Below are 26,712 nucleotides of genomic sequence, written 5' to 3' on the forward strand. Positions count from 1 at the left end.
GGGCTGAGAGAATTGCTTCAATCAATTCTTCCTTCTGCCTGGGCTTGGAGAGGGCAGGCAGAGTGCCTTCTTTTGGGTGTACCCAGGGCTGCTGTGTCCCTTCCTTCTTCCCTTCTTCAACGTTGTCTCCATCCCCCTCTCAGGGCCAGTGTGTCTGTGAAAGAATCTGATCCTGCAGGCTTTTGCGCGGTTGGGTGGACCCCCTAGGACTTGCTGCTCTGGACAGGGACTTAGCAGAACCTCAGGGGCTGGTGGTGGGTTGGATGCCGTCTGTACCTGGTCTCTGAGATACCTCTAGCCCCCTAGCTCTCTATCTCTAGGGTCTCTCAGCTGAGCCCGAGGCTCTCTGTTGGAGCCAGGAGGGCTGTGCATTTGGCTCTTCTGGGGACATCTCTGAGTTTTCTGCTGGATTCAACCAGAACACCTACAGTGTACACGGTGAACACAAATGAATGAATGACCCATGTGCCAGGGGACCAAGAGACAGATCAGACTCGGACTTTTGTCTCCAGGAGCTCAGTCTAGAGAGGCATTAAGCCCCAGATCCCAGCATATGAGGGAGGGGGAGTAGTGTGTGTGCGTGTGTATGCACATGTGTACCCCTACCTTAGTCTTGGCACAAAGGGACATTATCCTGGAACTCAGGATCCTCGGTATGGCAGGGGCATCAGTCAGGGAATCTGACAGAGGGTAGGCGGGTTATGAGGTGGTGCAAAGAGGAGGAAGGAAGGGAAGAGTACCCCAGGATGGAGCTTACCATGTGCCACCTGCTACGCTCCAGGGCATCACGCACCTTAGCTCCCTCATTCTTCAACACCTCTTTGAAGGAGGTCAGGCCATCTTCTGGCTGAGGAACTCGAAGATCAGAGAGGTTCTGTCATTATCCCCAGACCACACAGGCAGTAACTATGAGCCAACTTGAGCCTCGCTCTTCTGGATTCTGAAAGTCAAATCTGGACTTTTTCTTCTCCTGTTGTCCTCACACGCTTTGGATGGGACAGGAGGAGGCCTGGAGCTGAGGGCGAGTCTTCCCTGGGCCTCAGTTTCCTCGTCCATTAAAAGAGCAATAATAAAAGTAGTTATCTCATAATATTATCCCCTGGGCACTTGAGACTTAGGTGCTGGAGACCTTGTAAGAACACCACAAATAATAGCCATTCCTCCTGTCTTTGTCTGTTCTTAGGGCTCACACGGGCACAGGACCCGCGTGCCCCTCTTCTAGCCCAGGCGCCTTCTGGCCTGACTTTGGAGCCAGGTGAGGCCTGCGCTACCTTCATCCCAGGGAAACCAGGACTTCCCTGACTCCCGCTCCAGCTCTGATTGGAGGAGAGGCAGGTGGTGACAGGTGAGGAAGAAGGAGGAAGGAAGCAGAAAGAAGGAGGAAGTGACTTACCAGCGGTAACAAAGCCCATCTCCCTGAGAGGAAACAGTGGCCAGAGAGTGAAGGCATGTGGGCGCTCTTGGTGGGTGTGAGCCGAGGGCTGGCGTGGGCTGTTGGGGCATCTGGGGAGCTCCCTGTAGCCTGGGAGGTAGGCACAGCCCTCCTGAGGGTGGGGATTGAGCTATGGGGTGGGAGCAGAGCCCTGTTCTTCCTTTTTTGTCTCTGGGGACCAAGAAGTACGTTTCTCTGGGTGTCCAGGGCGTGGGAGAAGCCCATGATTGAGTGGACAGTCTTGCACTTTTTTTTTTTTAATTTTATTTTATTGGCATAGAGTTGACTTACAAAGTTGTGTTAGTTTCAGGTGTACGGCAAAGTGAATCAGTCATACACATAAGTATATCCATTCCTTTTCAGGTTCTTTTCCCATACAGGTTATTACACAGTATTGAGTAGATTACCATGTGTTACATAGTAGGTCCTTTTTACCTATCTATTCCTTTTTAAAAATGATTTTTATTTTTTCCATCATAGCTGATTTACAGTGTTCTGTCAATTTTCTACTGTACAGCAAGGTGACCCAGTTACACGTATACATTCTTTTTCTCACATTATCATGCTCCATCATAAGTGACTAGATACAGCTCCCAGTGCTATACGGCAGGATCTCCTTGCTTATCCATCCCAAAGGCAATAGTTTGCATCTATTAACCCCAAATTCCCAGTCCATCCCACTCCCTCCTCCTCCCCCTTGGCAACCACAAGTCTGTTCTCCAAGTCCATGATTTTCATTTCTGTGGAAAGATTCATTTGTGCTGTATACTTGATTCCAGATATGTGATATCATATGGTATTTGTCTCTCTCTTTCTGACTTACTTCACTCAGTATGAGAGTCTCTAGTTCCATCCATGTTGCTGTAATTGGCATTATTTTGTTCTTTTTTATGGCTGAGTAGTATTCCACTGTGTCTATGTACCATATCTTCTTAATTCATTCATCTGTTGGTGGACATTTAGGTTGTTTCCATGTCTTATCTATTCTATATATGGTAGTGTTTATATGTCAATCCCAATCCCCCTAATTTATCTCTCTTCTCTCATGTTTCTCCTTTGGTAACCATATATTTGTTTTCAAAATCTTCTCTTTTATAAGTTCTTTCATATCATTTTTATTAGAGTCCACATTATTGATCTCATATGATAACTTGTCTTTCTCTGACTGACTTACTTTACTTAGTATGATAATTTCCAGGTCCATCCATGTTGCTGCAACTGGCATTAGGTCATTCTTTTTTTCTGGCTGAGTAATATTCCATTGTACATATGGACCACATCTTCTTTATCCAATCATCTGTGGATAGACATTTAGGTTGCTTCCTTGTCTTGGCTATTGTAAATAGTGCTGCAGTGAACATGGGGGTGCAGGTATCTTTTCAAATTATGGTTTCCTCCAGATAGATGCCCAGGAGTGGGATTGCTGGATCATATAATAGTTGTATATTTAGTTTTTTAAGGAACCTCCATACTGTTCTCCATAGTGGTTGTACCAGCTTATATTCCCACCAACAATGGAGAAGGGTTCCCTTTTCTCCACATCTTTTCCAGCATTTACTGTGTGTAGATTTTGATGATAGTTATTCTGACTCGTGTGAGGTGATACCTCATTGAAGTTTTGATTTGCATTGTTCTAATAATTAGTGATGTTGAGCGTCTTTTCATGTGCTTTTTGGCCATCTCTCCATCTTCTTTGGAGAACTATCTTTTTAGAGCTTCTGACCTTTTTTTTTTTGTTTTGTTTTGTTTTGTTTTGTTTTGTTTTTTGCTTTTTAGGGCTGCACCCAAGGCATGTGGAAATTCCCAGGCTAGGGGTCAAATCTGAGCTACAGCTGCTGGCCTACACCACAGCCACAGCAATGCCAGATCCTTAACTCACTGAGTAAGGCTAGGGATTGAACCGGCATCCTCATGGATACTAGTCAGATTCGTTTCCACTGTACCCCAACAGGTACTCCCTGACCATTTTTTAATTTTTTTTTTTGTATAAAGCTGTATGATATGTTTGTATATTTTGAAGATTAACACCTTGTCAGTTGCTTCATTTACAAAGATTTTCTCCCATTCTGTGGGTTGTCTTTTCATTTTGTTTATGGTTTTCTTTGCTGTGCAAAAGCTTTTAAGCTTAATTAGGTTCCCTTTGTTTACTTTTGTTTTTGTTTTCATTATTCTAGGAGGTGAACCAAAAAAGATATTGCTGCGATTTATGTCAAAGAGTGTCTCACTATGTTTTCCTCTAAGAGTTTTATAGTATCCGGTCTTTTGTTTAGGTCTTTAATCCATTTTCAGTTTATTTTTGCGTATGGTGTTATAGAGTGTTCTAATTTCATTCTTTTACATGTAGCTGTCCAGTCTTCCCAGAACCATTTATTGAAGAGGCTGTCTTTTCTTCATTCTTGCCTCCTTTGTCCGTAGATAACCATAGGTGCGTGGGTTTATTTCTGGGCTTTCTATGCTGATCCACTGATCTATGGTTCTGTTTTTGTACCAGTAGCATGGGCAATCTGCTTTTTAAGGGCTCCGTTAAAAGACTCCTGTGGCACCGGTCCAGAGAGGGCAATCACCTGGCTCAGTTTGCACAGCACAGCGAGGAATTTCCCCCCCCCCCCCCCCCCCGCATTCTCGGTCCTGCCCAGGCTTGGCCTGGTTTTAAAAAACAGAGATGGGCGAGGGTAGCCCAGGCCCGCCGATCTCCCGGAGAGCTGGAGTCTGGGAGGGGGTGTGGCGCCGAGAGCATTCGCTTCTTTCTCCTGCCAGGGAGACTGGATGTACGGTTTGGTCATCTTCCAGAACGAGCCGAACTAATGACAAGGGAAGAGGAACTGGCTTCCCAGGCAGTCTCCCCCGCCCCAAACTTTTCCTCCCAAGCGGAGGGTGGGCGGGCGAAGGGAGGAAGCGGGGCTGGGGAAGGTGGGGCCAGCCGTTCCCTCCCGGCCCGGCCGCCTCGGCTCTGGAATGCCAATCGGGACGCGGCTTGGTGAGTGTGTCTTTAAATCCGAGCCCCCCGCCCCTTCCGAGGCTGGGGCCGGGGCTTGAGCTGGCGGGGAGGCGGCGGGCGCGTTGATTGGCGGGCTGGCCAGGTCCGCCCCTCGGCGTGGGGGTCGCGGGGCGCGAGGAGCCGGGCGGCGCGCTCTAGCTGGGGCAGCTCTCTTCGCCGGCTAGCGCGGGCTCCGGATCTCCTGGCCTCGCCTTGTCGCGCCTGGCTTGCCAGCCTCCAGAGCCGCCTCTGCCCACGGATGGGCTGGGGAAGTTGGGAGGAGCGAGCCGGAGCCCGCGCCGTGCGCACCCCGCTGCTGCCAGACTCGGCGCCCGCAGTCCGGGCGCAGCTCGCCGGCCGAAGGAGCGCGGATGCCCCCTGGAGCGGTGGGCTGGCAGGTACGGATGCGTCTGGACCCGGAGCTGGGGAGGGAGGGTTGATTCGGGAGTCATCTGAGCACTCCTGGGGCAGGGGGATGCCCCGACCGCGCACTTCCCATCCCCCAGAGCGCACGCCCACCTGGGCTTCGCGGAGTGGAGAGGTCCTGGGCCCCCATCCAAACCCATAGGGGATTGGTGCCTGGGAGAAAAGCGGAACCTCAGCTATTAAACAGTGAGGCGCAGTTGAGTCTTTCTGTCTGTCTGGCTCTGGGCTATACCCACTTCCTCCAGGAGGTTTCCTTCGGCCTGGGGTAGATGTTGGGCTAAATGTGGGCTGGCCACACCTCCAATCTTCATGGCCAGGCCTGGGAGCAAGGCCGGTAAACTGGGCTTCCTGTGCAGCTGCGGGGAGGGAAGCTTCTTCATGATGCACACCTGGCGCCCTGGGCTCATCTTTAGGGGCTTGAGGTCCATGGAATTGGAAGAGTCCTGTGGTCCCCGCGGGTGCAAGCTTTGCTGCTGGGCCTCATTTTCATCCTCTCCCTCTGTATGCCTGTGTCTCCCAGGGGAGCACCCTTTTAATCTTCAGAGGTTTTTTTTCCCCGAAGGGGCAAGTGGCCTGTCAGAAAAGCGGAGCACGGTGTGTGGGAGATGGCTGCCCTGGACTCTTGAAGGGATGGTTGTGTTCTCTTTTGGGGAGTCAGAAATGGAAATAAAGCTCCCCAACATCAGGAAGCTTCCCAGCTTCTCTATTCTCCACCAGAGTTCTGGGCACCAAGTCCTTGGCTTCCTGCAGAGCACCGTGGACCCAGGGACTGAGCGCTTAAATGCCAGGCACTGGGCTCTGCCAGGGAGAATGGGAGGAGTTGGAGGGGTCCGTCCTCAGCCGTTTGGGGGAGACACGATGTGAGCACAGAGAAAGTTCGTGAATACTGGGTTTCCATACTGCTCCCAGACGAATAATATTAGTGAAAATACCAAAAGGCTACACATGATTAATTGCTGAATGAGTGACACAGGCTGGATCACCAGGGAGCTGGGATCCAGTTCTTGTGCAACCATGCAGGTATGTTTAAAATGTTCTGGCTCCATATCCATCCTTTTTTATTTCCCTGTTAGTTGTTAGGGCCTCTCACCCCCCTTCATGGACAGGGAGCAGCAGGGGTATTCCCCAGCCCCGCTCCCAGGTGGGTTCTTTGCTTTTGTTCTTTCTTTCTTTGTCTTTTGTCTTTTTAGGGCCGCACCTGTGGCATATGGAGCTTCCCAGGCTAGGGGTTGAATTGGAGCTACAGCTGCTGGCCTGTACCACAGCCACGCGGGATCTGAGCCACGTCTCCAACTTATACCACAGCTCGAGGCAATGCTGGATCCTTAATCCACTGAGTAAGGTCAGGGATCGAACATCCTCACACATACTAGTCAGATTCATTAACCACTGAGCCGCGACGGGAACTCCTGTTTTTGTTTTTGCTTCCTGGTGGATTTCTGAAGGAATATATTGGTTTCTGGGGTCAGGCAGACCACAGGACTCTCTCAGCCTCCCTGGAGTTCCTGAGGTTTGGGGTCTTGATCCAGCCTTACAGGAGGAAGTCCTCACTTCCTTTCTGAAGAGTCTGTTGCAGGGAGGCTGGGGATGAGCCTGGCAGGCTGGAGGCCCTGAGCCAGACACTGTTTCCTGTGAGTGCAGACAATCTTCCCCTCACTGGCCATAGGGGGTTGGAGTTGGGGTGGTGGAGGTGGGCGGACCTGGCCAGGCTGGATTGAGGTGAGTGGTACGTAGGGCATCACTGACGTCATCTCTGAGGCTCTGCTGTGTCTAGGGCTCTGCCACCTCCCCCAGCATCCCTGGCAGGTCTCTCTTTCTGGAATGCTTTGCGGAGGTGGCAGTGTGCTCATGCCCATGGCCTTGGGTGCCGTTCTGGGGGTGGGAGTTGCTGAACTCACCCTTTAGTCCTTGGCCAGCACTGTGAGCACATGGGGGAGCACACCCACCTGACTCCAGATAGATGGCACACACAGGGTCACCGGGGCACAGGTGGGGAATGCTGGCATGGGCAGATGTGCTCAGATTTACAGCTGCATGGGCAGGGCCAGGGAGGAACAGCGTCCAGATGGGTGGGAAGGCAGACAAAGGCAGACAATGGGAGGCGGGCAAGCACCTCAGGGCACAGACACGTGCAGGGGTAGACAGTGTGAACATACAAACGTGGACCACGCACGGGCTGCAGATACTGTGTAGACGGATCTACTCGGGCATGGAGATTTGGCTGATGGAAGTGGACAGACATATGGGCGGGCTCATGGGAGCACAGACATAGCTGTGAGCTGGCATTCACGTGCATGAGATGTGGAGCCACACGGATGTGGCTTGAACCCCTGGGCAGGGATGGAGTTGGCTGTGAGCCCCGGGACATAGACCCTTATACCCGCTGAGTCACCTGGCAGCGAGGCCAAGACACAGTCAGAGGTGGGAACCGAGAGGGAGTCCGGGGCACCTGCTGTTCAGGTATCCCTATGACAGTGGCAGCAGAGCCTGAAAGTTGACGTGTTTGGGGTGGTGGCGGTGCAGGTGTTGTGTGGTGTGGCTTTGTTTCTAGACTCCCACTTTGGGGTTTGAAGATCCCAAAGGGCTCAGTATCCTCTGTTTCACCCTTTGAGTCCTCTGACCTTCTCACTCGCTAAGTTACAGGACCAGGTGCACACCTGACGCACCTGCAGGGATGCTCCAGACTTTGAGGCTCATCTCCCTGGTGTCTCCAGAGTTTCCTGAAGTGTGGCAGCCAAGGGAGGGGAGGCACCTGGCTGGGGACTCCCCTTCTGAGCCCAGGCCTGAGGGTTTCTGGCAGGGAAGGGACAATCCCAGGGGGAGAGAAAGAGTTGACATGCCCTTGGGTCTTTGATGAGACCTTTGCTCTCTGGTATGGACTGCCCCTCCACCAAACCCCACGGTGGGACAGGAAGGGCTGTGGCCCAACCTGGAGATGGGGGGATACAGCTGGACACTAACTCACCGCGTGACCTGGGCAAGTTGCCTACTGCCTTAACTCACTCATCTTTAAAGTCTAGCTCCTCCTGGTGAGAGTGAGATAATCAGTGGAAAGCACGTGGCCCAAGGTCTGGTGCAGAGCAGACATGGAGGCAGTGGAGCTTTGGTGACCAGCCTTCCCCTGTGGCCAGGACTCTCCAGAGCTACTTCAGCACCCAGGTGCTTGGCCTTGGGAAGGCTGGCTAGGCCAGACTCCTCTGGTTTGAAAGCTGGAGGGCTTTGTCCTCACTTCCTGCCCACCAGTCGCTCCTTAGCCCTGTGGGACCTCTACATGCTTGCAGGCAGGGTGTATGAAGCTTGGGCCTGCGCCTGCCAGGCCTCTGGGAGGGGAGCCAGTGGTTTGCTAAGAATAGCCCCAAATTATGGCTCTGCTTCCCAGTGGGCAGCCATGCACCTCCTGGGTCTGGGCCAAGGGGCTTGCAGATGGGCCTTTCATTTTTCCTGTAACTGGCACTCAGCAAGGGGCTGAGCTCAGGAGCAGCAGGCTGGGTGTGGGAGGAGGCCCTGCTGCTCCTCCTAGGTCTGTGGCTGGGATCTTCGGAAAGAGAAGGCCTGGGGAGAACTAGCCTTTCAAATCTCTGAATTCCTCTTCCACTCAGAGCTTGTCCTGACAGCTGACCACCTTCCTACCCCTCAGTAGACCTGTAGTGATTAAGAACATGATTAAGAATATGGATGTGTGGGAGTTCCCGTCATGGCTCAGTGGTTAACGAATCCGACTAGGAAGCCTAAGGTTGTGGGTTCGATCCCTGCCCTTGCTCAGTGGGTTAAGGATCCGGCATTGCCGTGAACTGTGGTATAGGTTGCAGATGCAGCTCGGATCTGGCGTTGCTGTGGCTCTGGTGTAGGCTGGTGGCTACAGGTCCGATTAGACCCCTAGCCTGGGAACTTCCATATGCCACAGGTGCGGCCCTAGAAAAGACACACACACACACACACACACACACACACACAGACAGACAGAATATGGATGTGTGTATATCTGTAATTGAATCACTTTGTTGAACAGCAGAGATTATCACAACCTTGTAAATCAACTATACTTCAATAAAACTTAGAAAAACAAAAAACTTCATGTAAAACCATCTCACAATGATCCCCTTCCCCCCAGAAAAAGAACAAGATGGAGCCCTATTAAAAAAACAAAAATAATAATAATACCGGGTCTGGAACCAGACCACTAGGGTCTGAATTTTGGCTTTCTTCCTCTTTAGCTTTCTGGCACCAGTCAACTCACTTAACCTCTCTGTGCCTGATTTCCTTGTGTAACAGGATTAATAATAGTAACTCCTTTATAAGAAGGTCATAAGGATGAAAGGTCTCCATAGCACACGGAGAGCCCTTGGGGTGGCTTGTGGCTCATAGTAAGTGCTCTTTAGGTGCCACTCTTGCCATGATTCTAGTTTTCTCAGCAGAGGAAGAGAGCTTTGAGGCCACAGAGGCCGGGTACTTGCACAGTGCCTCACGGCAGGGAGGCACCCGGATGGCATCTTGATTTGGTTCCTGGCCTTTCCTGGACCCGGGTTGAGTCTGAGGTACAGGGGACCAAAGGTGAGTGAGACTCAGCCCCTGCCAGGTGAGAGAGGCACCTTATGCCACACCCCACTGCTTCCCGGGGTGGTGCCAGCTACGGTTGGAGCTGGAATGAGGGGAGGGCTTGCCTGGGGACGAGGTGGCACTTCAGGTGGGCTTTGAAGGATGGCCAAGAGTTTGCAAGGATGAGAACGGCTTCCCAAGCAGAAGGAGCAGCCTGTGCAGAGATGTGACAGCTTGGTGTATTTGGGAACATGGCGCAGATCCACAGACCTGGGGTGGGGCCCACCCTCAGCACTTCGGGCCTGTCAGGAGAGACCTTGCTGGGACCTGCTGTCCCTCCCACACTGGGCTCTGAGGCAGCCCTGGTGTCCCTATTAGGACATAAGCTAGAGGCCCTCTGGAGTTTTGGCCTTCCGCTCTCCTTTAAGGAATCATGTTCGTGGTCCCCTCATTCCCCAGGGGACACCCTCCCCCTGATCCTCTTATAAATGCCCACCAGCCCTCCCGGGGGCCCCTCATTTTTGAGCTGGGGCTTCAGACTGCTCCCGCCCCAGTATCAACATGCCTACTTTTGCTCTTAGCTGAGGATGCCCATAGGTAAATAATAGGTCCCCCTCCTCAGGAATGCATCGAAGCCTTTGAAACCTCTCCTAAGGAGTGAATGCCTAATAGTGGAATTCCTGGACCTTGGAAGGTGTTTTATTTCCTGTAACTGACAAGTGGACTGGCTTTAGGTCTAAAGAATGCCCCTGCTTGTCCTGAGGCTGGGGCACTTTGATGAGGGAGAGACACGGGGCATCTGGGGTAACCTCTATGCCCATGGCAGGCCATGGGGAGCAGCTGGGAACTGGGTGTGCCGCTTCTGACCCCGTGGGCTCCCAGGGAGCAGGGCTTTTGGAAATTCCAGGAGGGAGGGAGGGTGTGGTGCTGGACTGGCTGTGGGTCCAGGGCTTCCCGCCCTCACCCATGAGAAACAGCCCCACTGCCAAGAGGTTAGGTCGGGGGCATGCAGGGGGGAGAGAAGTGGGTGCCCTCAGATGATCTCGGACTTTGCCAGCCTCTGCATCCTGGCAGGCCATGTGGCCTCTGTGCGGGCCTTCCCCAGGGTGAAGGGCGGTGACACTGGGCATTTTGGAAGATTCTGTTTAGAAAGCACAGAGGGGAACTTCTCCCCTTTTCTTTTCCTTTCCCTGGAACTGCAGACCCCAGGAAGGAGTCAATCCCAGGGCTGCTGGTCACAGAGTGGCTGGTGGATGTGTCCACATTGATGGCTGTACTGTAGTTTCTGAATCTTTCTCCTGCATCCCTGAGGTTGGTGCTGACCCCCTCAGCTTCCCAGGGCCCTGATTGGCAGGGCCTAGAAGACCTCTTCCAGCTGTAGTTGGCTCTCCTGTGCCTCTGTGTGGATTTGTGTAGTTTTGATTTGGCATTGCACTTGGTCCAAGGTCGTGGGCGCCCGCTTTCTCACTTAGCCCTTAGCCCTAGGAGCGTGCTCCCAGCCCTGCCATCTGCCACCCCTGAGCTGAGGGCTGAGAGGTGAGGGCCTGGACCATGCAAACAGGTGTCCACTCCCTCCTCCCTCCCCTGGTTCCGAGCTGGGGCTCAGTGAGGCTTTGCGGAGACAGAAGGAAGGCTTCCTGGAGGTGGTTGATTCCAAGCAGGTTTCTGGAGGAGGGCGGCTTTGGGACAGAAGGGGTCAGTGTGTCCTGGGGCAGACAGGTTGGCAGCTGGGCGTCAGGGTGGACGTGCACGCCTGCTTGCTCCTTCACTGCCTCCCACCCACAGCTGCCAGCGGGGGCTTCCTCTTCCTGTCTCGGTAAAGTGTCTGGCCGGAAGGAACAGGCCCAAGGAGAGGGAAATTTGCTGGGTCGACAGAAGAGGAACCCTTGAGGCTTCCCCTCCTGTTATAGCGGAGTGGCTCCTTGCTGAGGCAGACTGTTTTGGTCAGCGTGCTTGGAGTCTCACTGATAGGGACCCTGTCCTTTGTGGCTGGCTGTGCTGGCGCGTGGGTAGAGAGAGGGTAGGGATATGTCTGCTGCCTCCCCAGGAGGGGGGCCACCTGTGCTCAGATTTGCCTACTCCTGGCTCTGTCCCCCAACCCCAGCCAGTTGGGTCACTGAAGCTCGGAATCTGCAGTGTCATGCTTCTTTCCATGACACTGTCATTGATGTATATGTGAATCCCATTCCCTGCATACTTACTGACATTGGCTGTTTTCATTGTTTTTAAGTTTTTCCTACTTTAATAATTCAAAGTAGTGCTTTCGTACTATTGTGTGGGAAGTAGATTCCAGGAGCTAGGAATCCCGTGTTGTGGTGTTCTCAGGCAGCCACCTGCTCACCCAGGGTGGGCTTGGCTTGTCACTTAAGAGTTTTGTTTTAGCCTCTGTCTCCTGAGCCCTTGGGGACAATGTAGGAGGGAGAGGGGAGTGGGCCTGGAAGGGAGGCGATGCATAGGTGGGTTTGTTGATTTCCCTGTGATTTCTCCAGCTTCATGCTGCTCAAACTTGGGTAATAGGTCGACCCCCCCCCCTTTAAAAATAGCTTTATTGAGATTTAACTCAACCATTGAAAGTGCAACTCAGCCATTGAAAGTGCACAATTTAGTAGCTCTTAGTGTATTCACAGAGTTGTACATCTGTTACTACAGTATTAATCTTACAACATTTTCATCAGCCCCAAAAGATACCCTGTTCTCATTAGTCATTGCTTCCCACCCCACAGGTCCACTTTCTGCCTCTATAGATGTGCTTGTTCTGGACATTTCATACAAATGGAATCATAAGTATGTGGTTTTTTTTTTTTTTTTTTTTTTTTTGGTGGACTCCCTTTTAAAGGAAAAAAAAAAGCATTGCTTGTTGACTTACATTTTCTTATACCTTAAATGTACAAAATGTAAAACTAGGTGTAAGTGCTTAGACTTACATAGTTTTCATCTAACTATAAAGCCAACATGAAATAAACCCAGAGTGAAACAATAAAGCCAGAAAGCTGACCCATTTCAAATGAAGAGTGTTCATTTAATTGGAAGGAAGTGAATTGAAATGAAATTGCCCATGTTGGGTTGATAGCGGAGAGCTGGCCTGTTTCCCCTGCTTTTGTCGCTCGGGCCAGCTGTGCAGAGTGGCCTTTCTAAAGTTTGGCCTGGCTGGCTAGTTGGGGGATCATTTTGATTACAGTTGTCCCGTGGCAGCATCCTGGGGGGTTGGGTGGGATTGGTTTCAGGACCCCCACGGACACCAAAACCACTGCTGAAGCTCCAGTGACTTAAGTAAAATGGCTTAGTATTTGCATATAACCTATGCACTTCCTCCTCTATCTGTTAAATTTCTCTCTCTCTCTTTCAATTACTTATAATACCTAATATAATGTAAATGTTATGTAAATAGTTGTAAATACAATGTAAATGCTATGTAAATAGTTGCCAGCACACAGCAAATTCAAGTTTTGCTTTTCAGAACTTTCTGGGATTTTTTTTTCCCAAATATTTTGTTTGTTTGTTTGTTTGTTTTTGTCTTTTTGCCATTTCTTGGGCCGCTCCCGCGGCATATGGAGGTTCCCAGGCTAGGGGTCGAATCAGAGCTGTAGCCACCGGCCTGCACCAGAGCCACAGCAACACTGGGTCCGAGCCGCATCTACAGCCTACACCACAGCTCATGGCAATGCCAGAGCCTTAACCCGCAGAGCAAGGGCAAGGATGGAACCCGCAACCTCATGGTTCCTAGTCGCATTTGTTAACCACTGCGCCACGACGGGAACTCCCTTTTCCCAAATATTTTTGATCTGAGGTTAGTTGAATCCGAGGATGCAGAACTCAAAAAGATATGGGTGGTTGACCCCACTCACATCTGAGCCTAAACTGCCAGTGAGTGAGTCCCCAAATGTCTGCTTTAATAGTGCATCACTTGATAACCTGGAAAACTAGCTCATTTGATCGAAGATAAGGGTGAAATATTGGCGCTACTGAAATCTGCATCTAATGGCTCTTAAACCCAATTCCTCCAAGAATTTGGCACAAACGGAGATGCTCAGTTCACAGGCCTGCTCTCAGCAAGAACAGGGTCCTGACTGCTGAGATGCCAGGCCTCTGAATTGGGCACATCCAGGCTGCCAGGGGCTCTGGGTGGCTCAGTTCTCCACCCCATTCCCCTTCTCTTACTTGAACCACAGCCTTTGGCTGTGCTGTGTGCAGTGATGTTATCTGGCCTTCCCGAAGAAGGAACTGGATCACTAACACAAGAGCAGGCTCCAGCCCCAAATTGCACAGTGGCGCCTGCTTGTGAGATGGTCACTTGAACGATCTAGGGCCTGCTCATTCCTTTTTTTAAATTGAGGTAAAATTCACATAAAGTTAACTGTTTTAAAGTATGCAATTCAATGGTATTTAGTACAGCCACAAAGTTGTGCAACCTTTACTTCTCCCTAGTTGCCAAACATTAAAAATTTGTTGAATTTTATTGTGGTAAGAACACTTAACCTGAGAACTCCCCTCTTAACAAAATTTTAAGTGTACAATAGCTTTTTTTTTTTTTTTTTTGTCTTTTGTCTTTTTTTTTGTTGTTGTTGTTGCTATTTCTTGGGCCGCTCCCGCGGCATATGGAGGTTCCCAGGCTAGGGGTTGAATCGGAGCTGTAGCCACCGGCCTACGCCAGAGCCACAGCAACGCGGGATCCGAGCCGCGTCCGCAACCTACACCACAGCTCACGGCAACGCCGGATTGTTAACCCACTGAGCAAGGGCAGGGACCGAACCCGCAACCTCATGGTTCCTAGTCGGATTCGTTAACCACTGCGCCACGACGGGAACTCCCCTTTTCTTTTTTTCTTTTCATGGCCACACCTGCAGCATATGGAAGTTCCCAGGCTAGAGGTCAAATCAGGGCTGCAACTGTGCTGCACCACAGCCACCGCAAGACCTGTTCTGCCTCTGCAGCCTGTAACACAGCTTGCAGCAACTCAGGATCTTTAACCCACTGAGTGAGCCCAAGGATTGAATTCACATCCTCATGGAGACTGCACTGAGCCACAATGGGAACTCCTAATATCGTTTTTTTGACTGTAAGGGCAGTGGTGTACAGCAGATCTCTGGAGCTTATTCAGCTTGTTTAACTGAACCTTTATGCTCCTCACTTCCCTCTCCCCCTTGCCCCTGGCAACCACTCTTCCACTCTGAGTCTATGGATTTGACTGTTTAAGATACCTCGTATATGAGTGAATGCATATTTGTCTGTGACTAGCTTATTTCACTTAGCATAATGTCCTCAAGGTTCATCCATGTTGTAGCATATTGCAGAATTTCCTTCTTTTTTTTTTTTTATATATTTCTTTTTATTTTCCCACTGTACAGCAAGGGGGTCAGGTTATCCTTACATGTGTACATTACATTTTTTCCCCCACCCTTTCTTCTGTTGCAACATGAGTATCTAGACATAGTTCTCATGAATTTCCTTCTTTTTAAAGGCTGAATAATATTCCATTTTCTTTATCCATTCATCCATCAGTGGACACTTGGACTGCTTTTACCTTTTGGCTGTTATGTCTAGTGAACATGATCTGCTAATATCTGCTTTGAGACCCTGATTTCAATTCTTTTGGGTAAATACCTGCAGTGGGATTGCTGGATCATCTGGCAATACTGTTTTTAAGGTTTTTTTTTGTTTTGCTTTGTTTTTGCCTTTTAGGGCCACACCTGGGGCACATGGAGGTTCCCAGGCTAGAGATCGAATCGGAGCTACAGCTGCCGGCTTACACCCCAGCCACAGCAACGCAGAATCCAAGCTGCATCTGCGACCTACACCGCGACTCACGGCAACACCAGATCCTTAACCCACTGAGTGAGGCCAGGGATCAAATCCGAAACCTCATGGTTCCTAGTTGGATTCTTTTCTGCTGCACCACGACGGGAACTCCTGTTTTTAAATTTTATGAACTGCTATGCTGTTCTCTATGGTGGTTGTGCCATGTTGCGTTTCCATCGACTGCATGCTAGGGTTCCAATTTCCCCACATCCTTGCCAACACACTTCTCTTTTTTTATTTTTGTTTTATAATATCCATCCTGACAGGTGCGAGGTGATAGCTCATTGTACTTTTGATCTGCATTTCCTTGATGATTAATGATATTCAGCATCCAAAACCTTTCATCACCCAAAAGGAAACTCTCTGTCTATAAAACAGTCACTCCTGATGCTCCCCTCTCCCCAGCCCCTGGCAACCACTAATCTGCATTCTGTCTCTATGGATTTACCTATTTTGGGTACTTCATAAATGGAATCATATAATTTGCGACTTTTGGTGTCTGGCTTTTTTCACTTGGCTTAATATCATCAAAGTTTATCTTTAGTGTCTATCAGTGCTTCATTTCTTTTTATAACTGAATATTAATCCACTGTATGAATATGCCTCATTTCTCCATTTATCACTTTTGGTTGTTGTGACTAGAGCATTCATGTTCAAGTCTTTGGATACCTAGGAATGGAGTTGCTGGGTTATATTTTGGGGGTTTGGGATTTCTGGAGTTAGATAGTAGTGGTGGTTGCACAACATTGTGAACGTATTAAATGCCCTTGAAATTAATTAATTAATTAATTTAATAAGGGTGATTTTCTTTTTCTGTCTTTTTAGGGCCACACTCGCAGCATATGGAGGTTCCCAGAGGCCACAGCAATACCAGATGCGAGCTGCATCTGCGACCTACACCACAGCTCATGGTAACGCCAGATCCTTAACTCACTGAGCAAGGCCAGGGATCGAACCTGTAACCTCATGGTTCCTAGTCGGATTCATTAACCCCTGAGCCATGATGGGAACGCCAATAAGGGTGAATTTTATGGTATGTGAATTACATTCCAACTGGGGCGGCAGGGAGGAGCTCACAGATCCTAAAGCAGACAGCTTGGAGTCTGGATTGAGTCATGGTCTCAGCTCTGGACAACCCAGAGTCCTCCATCCCCTCTTGGGATCCTGCGGACTTCCTGGGTGGTGGTCCTCGTCTGGGGTGGTGGGTGGCGGTTTCCTGCCTCCCTGCCTGGGCTCATCCCGCACTTTCAGGCTTCTGGGTGCGAAGGGCTCGCTGTGGAAGTCCGTCCCCTGTCTCCCCACCTGGGAAGTGGGTCCCTGAGTAGCTGCCCGGGGCTGGGGCTCTGTGAGCAGCAAGGCCTGTAGCGGCTCAGACATGCTGCCCTGACTTCCCTCCACCCTGCCTTTCCCCCTCTCTGGCTTTCTCGCTGCTCTGCAGAGGGGGCCACACAGGTCTTGGACCAGCTCCTCTTTCTTTCCCCGTCTCAAGGCCTGCTGTTTCCACCTCTGTTCGTGCAGCCCTTCCCTCTGGTTGTTCAGGCCAAACCTGCAGTCGTCCATGGTGCATCTGTTTCTCTCCCACCTCAGAAGCACGTCAGCCAGTCCTCTTGGCTTCACCCTCAGGATGGTTCCAGCACAGACCGCCTTGCTGGCCCCAGGCTGCCAGCACCACTTGCCCAATGACGGTGGACTCCTAGCAGGCTGCTGGCTTCTGCTCTTGCCCCCTGACAGATTCTTCTGACACAGCAGCCAGGGTGACCCTGTTAGAGTATAGAAGTCAGATCAGGGCACTTCTCTGCCCCATGTCCCCCAGTGGTTCCTCATTTGCCTACAGTGCAGGCCAGTGTCCTCACCCCAGCCTCCAGCACACCTCCACCTGGTACCCGCCCTCTGGCTTACCTTGCTCCAGCCAAATGGGCCCCCTCATGGCCCCTGCAAACCCATCTCAGGGCCTTTGCACAGTTGGTCCTCCCCACCTGGGGTGATTTTCCTCCCTGAGCCCCAGAGCTCGCCATGTCCCTTCATTTAAGTCTTTACTCAAAGGTGGAGCTTCCCTTGGATGCCCTAAACTGTCCCACCTTGTCACCACAACCCTTTGCTTTTTTTTAATCACATATCATCTGATATACTGTATATTTTACTATTTTACATAGTTTATTTCTGTGTCTCTAGCTAGCGAGTATGAGGCAGGAATTTTTATTCTGTACAGTTAGCTCCTAGAGCAATACCCTGCATAGTAGGTGCCCCAGAAGTGATTTTAGAGTGGCCGCATCAACAGGGAGGAAATCAGCCCACTTAATAGAGGAGGAAACTGAGTCTCAGAAAGGTTGACTTGAGCCTAGTCTCTTGACTCCCAGCCCGGTGCTTTTTTGGCTGAGCCCTGGTTTCTGGTTTCTGCCTCCTCCTCCCTGTATCCCTGTTTCCAGGGGCAGCCGTGCTACATCTTGTGGGTTTGAGGCTTCCAGGCTCCCCCTAGGAAGCTCCCTTTGTTACCGTAATTGCAGGGTCGGCATTTGTGCAGATGCCGTAGCAGCCTGCCCCCCTTGTTGAGCGCGCACTCTGGGTTCAGCAGGTGAGGTGGATTTACTTCTCGCTGAACCTCACCACAGCCGCCTGAAGCGGAGGAACTGTCATTTCCCCCACTCTGCGGATTGGGCATGGAGTGCTGTCACGTAGAAGGAGAGAGCTGTCAGGTGGGCAGAAATGGAAAGGCTCCGGAACCGCGAGGATGTGGGGAAAACAGCCCTCTGAAGCCATTCCACCTGCCGTACAAAGTGCCACAATCTTTTGGATAAGTAGTAATATGGCAGTTATCTGGTCTTTAAAACACATAGGGCTTTTCGTCTCAACAGTCCACATTTTGGTAGCCTGTCCTAAAGAAGTAAGACCGATAGGACGTAAGTGCCCAGGGATGTGCAGCCACGCCCCAGAGACCACACTGTCTCCTTTCACTTCTGTGTTCTCCATGCGCGCGGGCTGCTGGCACAGACTGCATCCTCTGCCTGGTGTGCTGTGACCATCATATCTAAAATAGAGACAGGCCCCAACTCACGATGGTTCAGCTTAGGATTCTTCAGCTTCATGATGGCGTGAAAGCGATACATGTTCAGTAGAAACCATACTTTGAATTTGGAATTTGGAGCTTTTCCTAGGCTCGTGATATGTGCTGTGCAAATCTGGTGCTGCTGGGCAGTGCAGCTGCAGCTCCATCAGCCGCACAGTCACATGGGTGATGGCGACCAGTCTGCACCCACACAACTGTCCTGTTTCTCACTTTGAGTACAGTATTCAGTAAACTACATAAGGGGTTTGACACTGTATCATAAAATAAGCTTTGGGTTAGATGATTTTGCCCAACTATAGGCTAATGTAAGTGTCCTGAGCATGTTCAGAAAGGGCTTGGGTGATCCTGTTTCACTGCAGTGCGAATTCCTTAAATGCAATTTTGACTTGTGATATTTTCAACTTAGGTTGAGTTTACTGGGATGTAACCCTGTCATAAGTCGAGGAAGATGTGTATATCCTTTTATTTTTTTTAAATTTATTTAACAATTAAACAATTTTTTATTAAAAAAATATTTTTTTAGTGGCTGTACCCATGGCACATGGAAGTTCCCGGGCCAGGGATTGAATGCAACCCGCAGCTGCGACCTATGCCTTAGGTGCAGCCATGCTGGATCCTTTAACCCACTGTGTCAGGCCACGGATCAAACCTGCACCCCCACAGTGACCCAAGCCATAGCAGTCAGATTCCTAACCCACTGCACCACAGCGGGAACTCCTGTATATCCTTTTCCTGCCTTTCTCATTTTCTATCTCAGCATATCAGCCCTTGGAGCCCTCATCACAGTGTACACAATGTGTCATTATTGTATTTGTTGACTCTCTCTCTCTCTTTTTCTGTCTTGTGGGAGGTCTGCTCCTAGTTGCCTATCTGGTTGACATGGTCAATACTTAGTAGCTATTTGTTGAATGAGTAGCGATACAATGAAATGATATGACACCCTTAGTCAGGGTTGGAGTTAGATGTAATTAGCTGGGAGGGATGTCTATGTTGTCTTGCGCTCTAGAAGGAAGCTTAAAAGAGCTGGGCTTGCACTGGATGGGAAGGGCACACATTTTTTTTCCTTTTTTTGACTGCGTCCATGGCATGTGGAAGTTTTTGGGCAGGGGATCAAACCTGAGCCACAGCAGTGGCAATGCCGAACCCTTAACTACTAGGCCATCAGGGAGCTCCAAAACCTTTTTCTTTATACATCTTTGTTTGACTTGTGACAGTAAGCATAAATTCTGTAGTTAAAAAAAAGAATTTTTTTTTTTTTGGTTAACAAAAAAATTGTATCTGGTCAGAGGGAGCATCAGGACTTGATCCCTAGGCCTTCTGACTCCCAACCTGTGTTCTTATCTACCACCCAAAACCTGTGTAACTCTTCTGCATACGGCTTCTCAGTGTCACCTCACTGGGGTCCTCAGAGGAAGACAGAGTATGCATTAGTAGTTGGTTGTATTTTATTTTGTAAATTGAGATGTAAATTTCAGAAAGTTAATCAGAGCATAGTTTGATGAATTGTTAAAGATATATCACCTATGTAACCCATCCCCAGATCAAGATATAGAACATTTTCAGTGGCCTGGAATCCCTGAGATCTGTTTCTAGTCAATTACTGGAACATCCTATACTCTCAAATGGTCATGCATCCAAGTGCCTTTTAAGGATTGGTCTCCCTTGTTCTTGAACTTGATGTAAATGGAATCAAACAGTGTGAGCTATTTTTAATCTGGCTCCTTCTGGCTTCTTCCTCAACATAAACTCAGAGATTCATCTGTGATGCTGCTGCTGGTTCCTTTTCATGGCCATATAGTATTCCATTGTTTGGGTGTTTCACAGTATGTGTATTTTTTTCTATAGATGGACTTTTGCCTTATTTCCAGTTTGGGGGAGGATTATGAAGAAAGCTGCTAAACACCGCTGCTTGTCTTTTGGTGGACACAAACACTTCTCTAGGGTGTAGATCCAGGGGTACTTGCTGGGGGATGGGGTAAAATCCTTGTTTTATTAGGAGGGAAACTAAAGAGGCTTCAGAAGCTCTGAAGGGGAAGTGACTTCTCAAGGTCACAAGGTGACTCATGGGGGAGCTCATCCTATCTACCCCAGCCTCCAAGCCCTCTCACCCCTGGCCTTGCCCACCTTCTGCCCCCAGCTGTGGTCTGCTGCTTCTCCCTCCAGCCTTGTGTAGGGGAGTGGCCTTGTGCTGGAAAGAGCCTGGAGGAGTGGCTCAGTCTGGGGCTGGTGCACATCTGGCGGGGGAGCTACCTCCTTGAAGCCCTCATTGACCTTGGAGGTAGCCTGTGTATCTCTTCCTCAGCTCTCTCCACTCAGTTCTGTGGTACCAGCTTCCTGGGAGGTGGTGCTTTAGCCAGTACCATACCTGTCCCACCTGTATCATACCTGACCCTGAACTCTCCAAGGACCAGGACAGAAATGAATATGGAAATTCAGCTTTTTGAATGGGCCTTAATTATTTATTTATTTTTATTGAGGTAAAATAGACACACCTCAGTAAATAGTGCATACACACATACATAAAATCTACCCCTTTAACCATTTTTAAGTGGGCAATTCAGTGGCATTAAGTGTGTTCACACTATTGGTTCACCCCTTACCACCTTCCAGCTCCATAATTTAAAAATTGTCCCTGGTGGCCTAATGGGTTAAAGATTTAGTGTTGTCACTGCTGTGGCTCAGGTTCAGTCCCTGACTTGAGAACTTCTGAATGCTGAGGGCATGGCCAAAAAAATTTTTTTTCCCAAGTGGAAATTCTGTGCTTATTAAACACTAAGTCCCCATTACCCCCTGGCCCTGGTAACCCCCCTTCCACTTTCTGTCTCTGAATTTGCCTGCTCTGGGTATCTCTTATAAGTGGAATTCATTGTAATTGTCCTTTTGTGTCTAGTTTTTTTTTTTTTTAAACACTTAGCATAATGTCTTCAAGGTTCATCTGTGTCTTAGCATGTGTTAAAACTTCATTCCTTTTGAAGGCTGTAATCATTCTTTTGAGCGTTCTTTTTTCTTTTTTCTTTTTTTCTTTTTTTTTATGGCTGCAGCCAGGGCATATGGAAATTCCCAGGCTAGGGGTTGAATTGGAGCTACAGCTACCGACCTACGCCACAGTCACAGCGACGTGGGATCCGAGCCATGTCTGTGACCTATACCACAGCTCATGGCAACACTGGATCCCCGACCCACTGAGCGAGGCCAGGGATTGAACCTGCAACCTCATGGATACTAGTCAGATTCATTTCCGCTGTGCTACAATGGGAACTCCCCTGAACATATTTTAAAGGCACTTCAGATCTTCAGGATTGAGTGAAGGCATCCACTTGACAGTGGAAATGAAAATAAATAATATTTATTCACATTTACTAGGTGCCAGCCCTTCCCCTATGTTGTCTCATGTAATCCTCATCACATCCTTATGAATTCGTACTAATATTAGCCTCATTTTACGGGTAAGGGACCTAGGCTCAGAGAAGTTCAGTAACTTGACCAGGGTCACACAGCAAGTCATTGGTCAGCCACGATTGGACACTGGGTCTGCCTGCCTGCATAGCCCATGCTCTGAGTCCCCACTGCTACCCAGAGCAGCACCCATCCCAGGCATACAGTCATTTCCTCGAATCCTTCTCATCAGTTGATCAGAGCTGCTCAATTGGAACTGAGGGGGGCCAGCTGGCACCAAGGAGGCAGTGGCAGCGGCCCCTGCTCCCTGGCCCAGGTCCCCCTTCCTGGGCCCTGGCTTCTGATGAAAGCCTGTTTGTGAAGCAGCCTCCTGGGGCTGGGCAGGGGTCTGCAGGGACTGCAGGGACGTGGGCCTCAGTGCCCCCAGCACAGGCTGGCAGGGCAGCCACTAGCAGGATGTCACTCTTGGCAGGACTTTTCCCTGAACAAATAGCTACCAGGAGCTTCAGGACTGAGAGGAGAGATAAACAGGAAGAGGGAGAAACTGAGAGCTATTTTCCCTGCTCTTGTGCCCTGTTGTTTTCCTCCCTATTGTCCCTTGGACCCTGGAGGGTTGAGCTGGTGGAACCTTTCACCTGTCAGAAACCACCTGGAGGCCTGAGGAGCCACGCCTGGCGGGTGTTAGGTTTTAGGGTTTCAGGTTTTTTTTTTTTTTTTTTGGTCATTTTAGGGCCACACCCATGGCACATGGAAATTTCCAGGCCATGGGTCAAATTGGAGCTGCAGCTGCTGGTCTACACCACAGCCATAGCAACATTGCGTCGGAGCCACGTCTGCAACCTACACCTCAGCTCCCGGCAACGGCAGATCCTTAACCCACTGAGCGAGGCCAGGGATCGAACCCACATGCTCATGGATACGAGTCAGGTTCTTAACCCACTGAGCCACAAAGGGGACTCCTTTTTTTTGGTCCAGGTTTTGTTTTGCCTGTTGGACTGGAATAAACCTGAGCGCCAGGGCCAGAGAGGCCCCACTTTGAATCTTGGCTTTGCTGTGTCTTTGCCGTGTGATCCAAGTTAATTCACTCAGCCTCAGTGTGGGTCAGAATGGAGAAATAACATAGTGAACATTCATTGAACACTGGCCATGCGTGCTTAGGAAGGCATCTATAGGGATGATTATCTCAGTTAATCCTCTCAGCCTTTGAAGGTGGGCAGGGTTATTGTCTTTATCGAATAGCTGTTGAGGCACAGAAAGGTCAAGTGCAAGGTCACACAGCTGGTGGTGGTAGAGCTTGGGCTGGAACTTAGGTAGCTGTGTACTTAGGGTCCTACTATTTTATCAGTTTGCCTCTGGTGCAGAACTTGGCACCCTGGACTATTGGTGCTATGAATTCCTTTCCCTTCTCTTTTTACAGAGAAACCAAGTTTAGTTGGGGTGCTGGGGTGAGGCCTGCAGAGCTCTGGCCCCCACAGTCCCAGAACAATATTTAACCTTTGCTCAGGAGGTTCCCCTCATGTTGCCTCCTCCATGCAGCCATCTTAGATTGACACAGGGTGTCATCATGCCTCTTTCCTATTGCCCCAGCCTGGCCAGCCCATCTCACCCCTCAGAGCAGCATCCTAACTCTCTAGCATGGTCCCCAGTGCTCTTGGGGCTCAGACCGACCTTACCGTATCCTCTTTTCTGGCCTCACAAGTACCTTAATACTTCCTAGGAAGCCTGCATAGTGCCAAGCCTCTCTCTGTCTATGCTGTTTCCTGTGTGCAGAAGGATTTTCTTGTCAGTCAGGTGCTTTTCATCATTCAAAGCCCAGTTTAGTGGCTTCGTCTTCCAAGAAGACTTCCTGGAGTTCCCGGCCCTGAGTTAGTCTTTCCCTCCTCTGGGCAGCTCAGTGTAATGGGAAAGGCCATGGGGTCTCTGGCCTGTTGTCAGCCTCTCTGAGACTCAGTTTCCTCATGTGTGGATTGGGGCACATAGGACGAGGAGAGGAGAAAGCCTGGGTTCTCATTTCCTGGCCTGTGTAGAGTTGGCCAGGGCGGGTGAAGCTTGGCCCCCTCAGGGTTAACTCCCTGCCGTGCCAGGGGCGGAAGCAAGGAGGACAGAGTGTGAGATGAAGTCACTTCCCTGCCTGGGGGCCTGCCGTGTGCCTGGCCTTCTGCATTAAATCCTGTTTCCTCCTTGGCCTCTGCGTGCCCACCCACTCCAGGCTCCCATGACCCTGAAGGTCGCCAGCAGGTGGGGCTCCCGTTGGAATGTTGGCCTGTCATTCATCCGGTGAGGTCACTTCCTGTCTGGATAAGCTGGCCACTTTTCCTGCCACAGCCTTCCACGTGGGGGTTTTATGGGATACATGGGTGTGGGTTTCAAGGGAGGCTACCCGAGGTCAAGTTCAGTGCCCAGCCTACGCCCTTTATTCTGAGGGCACTGAGGCCCAGGGAGGGCAGGGCACTTCCCGGGGTCAGGCCTCTGGGCCACACTCCCATTGTGGGGCCTCTCTGGGCTCCCCCTGGGGTCGCAGGGCTGCCGCATAAGGTGAGGAGATCACTCAGTCTCCCTGAGCCTCGTTTTCTTCTTCCGTGGAACCTGGGGGCACCTGTGTGTCAGATCTGCCTTGAGAACAAATCCCATCTGCCAGGGAAGTCCTTGACCTTGTTAAACCCTCTCCACTGCAGGGACCCTGAGGCTCATTGGAGGTTCAGGAACTGACCTGGGTCTCTGGTGGGGGATGGTGCTGGGAGTGTGCCCAGGATTTTCTGACTCCAGCATCCTGGTTTCTTTTCGGGGGAGGGCAACTTGGGGACATTGTCACGCCTCTCATCTTCTCCCGCAGGGTCAGACTCTCCTTGGGCAGTCGATACAGAACCATGGGTCTTGGCCTCGGTGCGGTGTACGTACTGTATAGTTCTTCCCCCCCCCTTTCTATAAATAGTCTATGTTCATATAGGAAAATCAGAGAAAATAAGATATGTAGGAAGATTAGAAAAATCACCTGTGATCCTACTTCCCAGTGATAGCCACAGTTTTCCACTAATATTTGGAGACTTGTCCTTCCAGGTGTTGGTGGTGTGTGTGTAAGCGTGATTGTGTGTGTTTGTACATAGGAGCCCTCTCTTCTTTTTAATGGGACAAAACTCTAAATTACTCTTTAGCAGGATTTTTTTTTTTTTTTTTTTTTTTTTTTTTTTTTTTTGGTCTTTTTTGCCATTTCTTCGGCAGCTCTCGTGGCATATGGAGGTTCCCAGGCTAGGGGTCGAATCGGAGCTGTAGCTGCTGGCCTACGCCAGAGCCACAGCAACGCAGGATCCGAGCCGCGTCTGCAACCTACACCACAGCTCACGGCAACGCCGGATCCTTAACCCACTGCATGAGGCCAGGGATCGAACCCGCAACCTCATGGTTCCTAGTCGGATTCGTTAACCACTGCGCCACGACGGGAACTCCTAAATTACTCTTTAGTGTCTCTCCCCCGCCACAACTGAACAAATGCAGTAGGCACTTTCCTCTGTCAGTAAACAGCTCCTTTGAGGTTGAACACACATCACCAGTGTTCAGCTTGATGACTGTACAAAGTGAGCACAGCCTTCAGAGCCTCACCAGGTCAAGGAGTAGGATTCCTCCAGCCCCTAGACCCTGTGCCCCATCACCAACCTCTCCTTCCTGCTCCAGATGTGACTTCTTGCCTGACTTCCAGCACCTTACACTAGTTTGGCCTGACGTTGAGTTTTAGATAAATGGAGTCATATGGTATTTGCTTATGTTGGCTTCTTTGGCTCCACATTCTGTTAGTGACAGTCACCTGATGCTCCATCCAGTTTAATGACAATGTGATGATATGTTGGACTTTGAACTCTACTGATGTAAAAAAGATTTCCAGTCTTTGACTAATATAAACAAATCTGTACCGAACACCTTTGTAGTCATATCTTTGATTCTTTCCTTTCACTCAATTGAAGAATTGCTGAGTTGAAGGGTGGCACATTTTTAAGGTACTTTAGAATTTTTTTTTTTTTGCTTTTTAGGGCTGTACCTTCAGCATATGGAAGTTCCCAGGCGATGCGTCAAATTGGAGCTACAGCTGCTGGCCTATGCCACAGCCACAGCAACGCAGGGTCCGAGCCAAGTCTGCGACCTACACCACAGCTCATGGCAACGCTAGATCCTTTAACCCACTATAAAGGAGGCTAAGGATCGAACCTGAATCCTCATGGAACTAGTTAGGCTTGTTACCCCTGAGCCATAACAGGAACTTCCAGTATTTTAGAATTTTTGCCAGATTGTCCTCCAGGGAGCTGTGCTAATAAGTTACATCCTGCCAGGCGCTTAGGAGGGAGCCAATTCCTGCTACCATGTGGAGACCAGGTGTTTTCATCCTGCTGTACCTTTGATACTGTGAAAGGCAATGTGTGGCATCTCATTGTTCCCAGTTTTTATTTTTTATTTTGTTTTGCTTTTTAGGGCCGCACCCATGGCATATGGAAATTCCCAGGCTAGGGGCTGAATCGGAGCTGCCGCTACTGGCCTACACCGCAGCTCATGGCAACGCCGGATCCTTAACTCACTGAGCGGGGCCAGGGATCGAACCTGTGTCCTCATGGATACTAGACTGGCTTGTAACCACTGAGCCATGCAGGAACTCCTTGTTCCCAGTTTTAAAATTACAAGTTAGGGTGAACATCTTTTCTCACATTTATTGGCAATTTGCATCTCTTCTCTGTTGGATTTTTATTTTTGGTATGTTTACTCTCAAGACATACTTGTTTTCTCATGTGGGAGAAAACCCCTCCATATTGAATATGATAAACAATAAAAATATGTTGCAGATGTCTTTTATCCAAGTTGTCATTTGTCTTTTAAGTTTGTGGTTTCTGTGTTGGTTAAAGCTGACTATTAAAAAAATTTTTAGGGGAGTTGCCTTATGGCACAGTGGGTTAGGGATCTGGCATTGTTGCTACAGTGGCCTGGGTCAGTGCTGTGGCTTGGGTTCAGTCCCTGGCTCGGGAACTTCCTTATGCCGTCGGTATGGCCAAAAAAATTAAAGAAAATTTTTTATGACATATAGTTGATTTACGTGTTGTATTAAAT

At 49.8% G+C, this 26,712-nt stretch overlaps 1 protein-coding gene across 20 annotated transcripts in view; it reads left to right on the top strand.

Annotated features, from left to right (window-relative positions):
* PALD1 (phosphatase domain containing paladin 1) overlaps positions 1 to 26,712 on the top strand; it is a 151,835-nt gene that overhangs the window by 9,691 nt on the left and 115,432 nt on the right. For 10 of the 20 annotated variants that reach the window (XR_014828071.1, XR_014828072.1, XR_014828073.1 and 7 more), the window contains exon 1: positions 4,576 to 4,807. The exons of 7 other annotated variants lie outside the window; for them this stretch is intronic. The gene's annotated coding sequence lies outside the window, so the exon portion shown is untranslated. Of the gene's footprint in view, positions 1 to 4,354; positions 4,410 to 4,575; positions 4,808 to 26,712 lie in introns of those variants that run through there. 3 more of the 20 variants (XM_084997230.1, XM_084997222.1, XM_084997232.1) reach the window with 1 other exon arrangement.

Source organism: Sus scrofa, chromosome 14 (genome assembly GCF_054392235.1).
Source record: "Sus scrofa isolate SSC_HxYL_T2T_F1_AM1 chromosome 14, Sscrofa_HxYL_maternal_Yorkshire_Landrace_v2.0, whole genome shotgun sequence".
Classification (NCBI taxonomy): Eukaryota; Metazoa; Chordata; class Mammalia; order Artiodactyla; family Suidae; genus Sus; species Sus scrofa.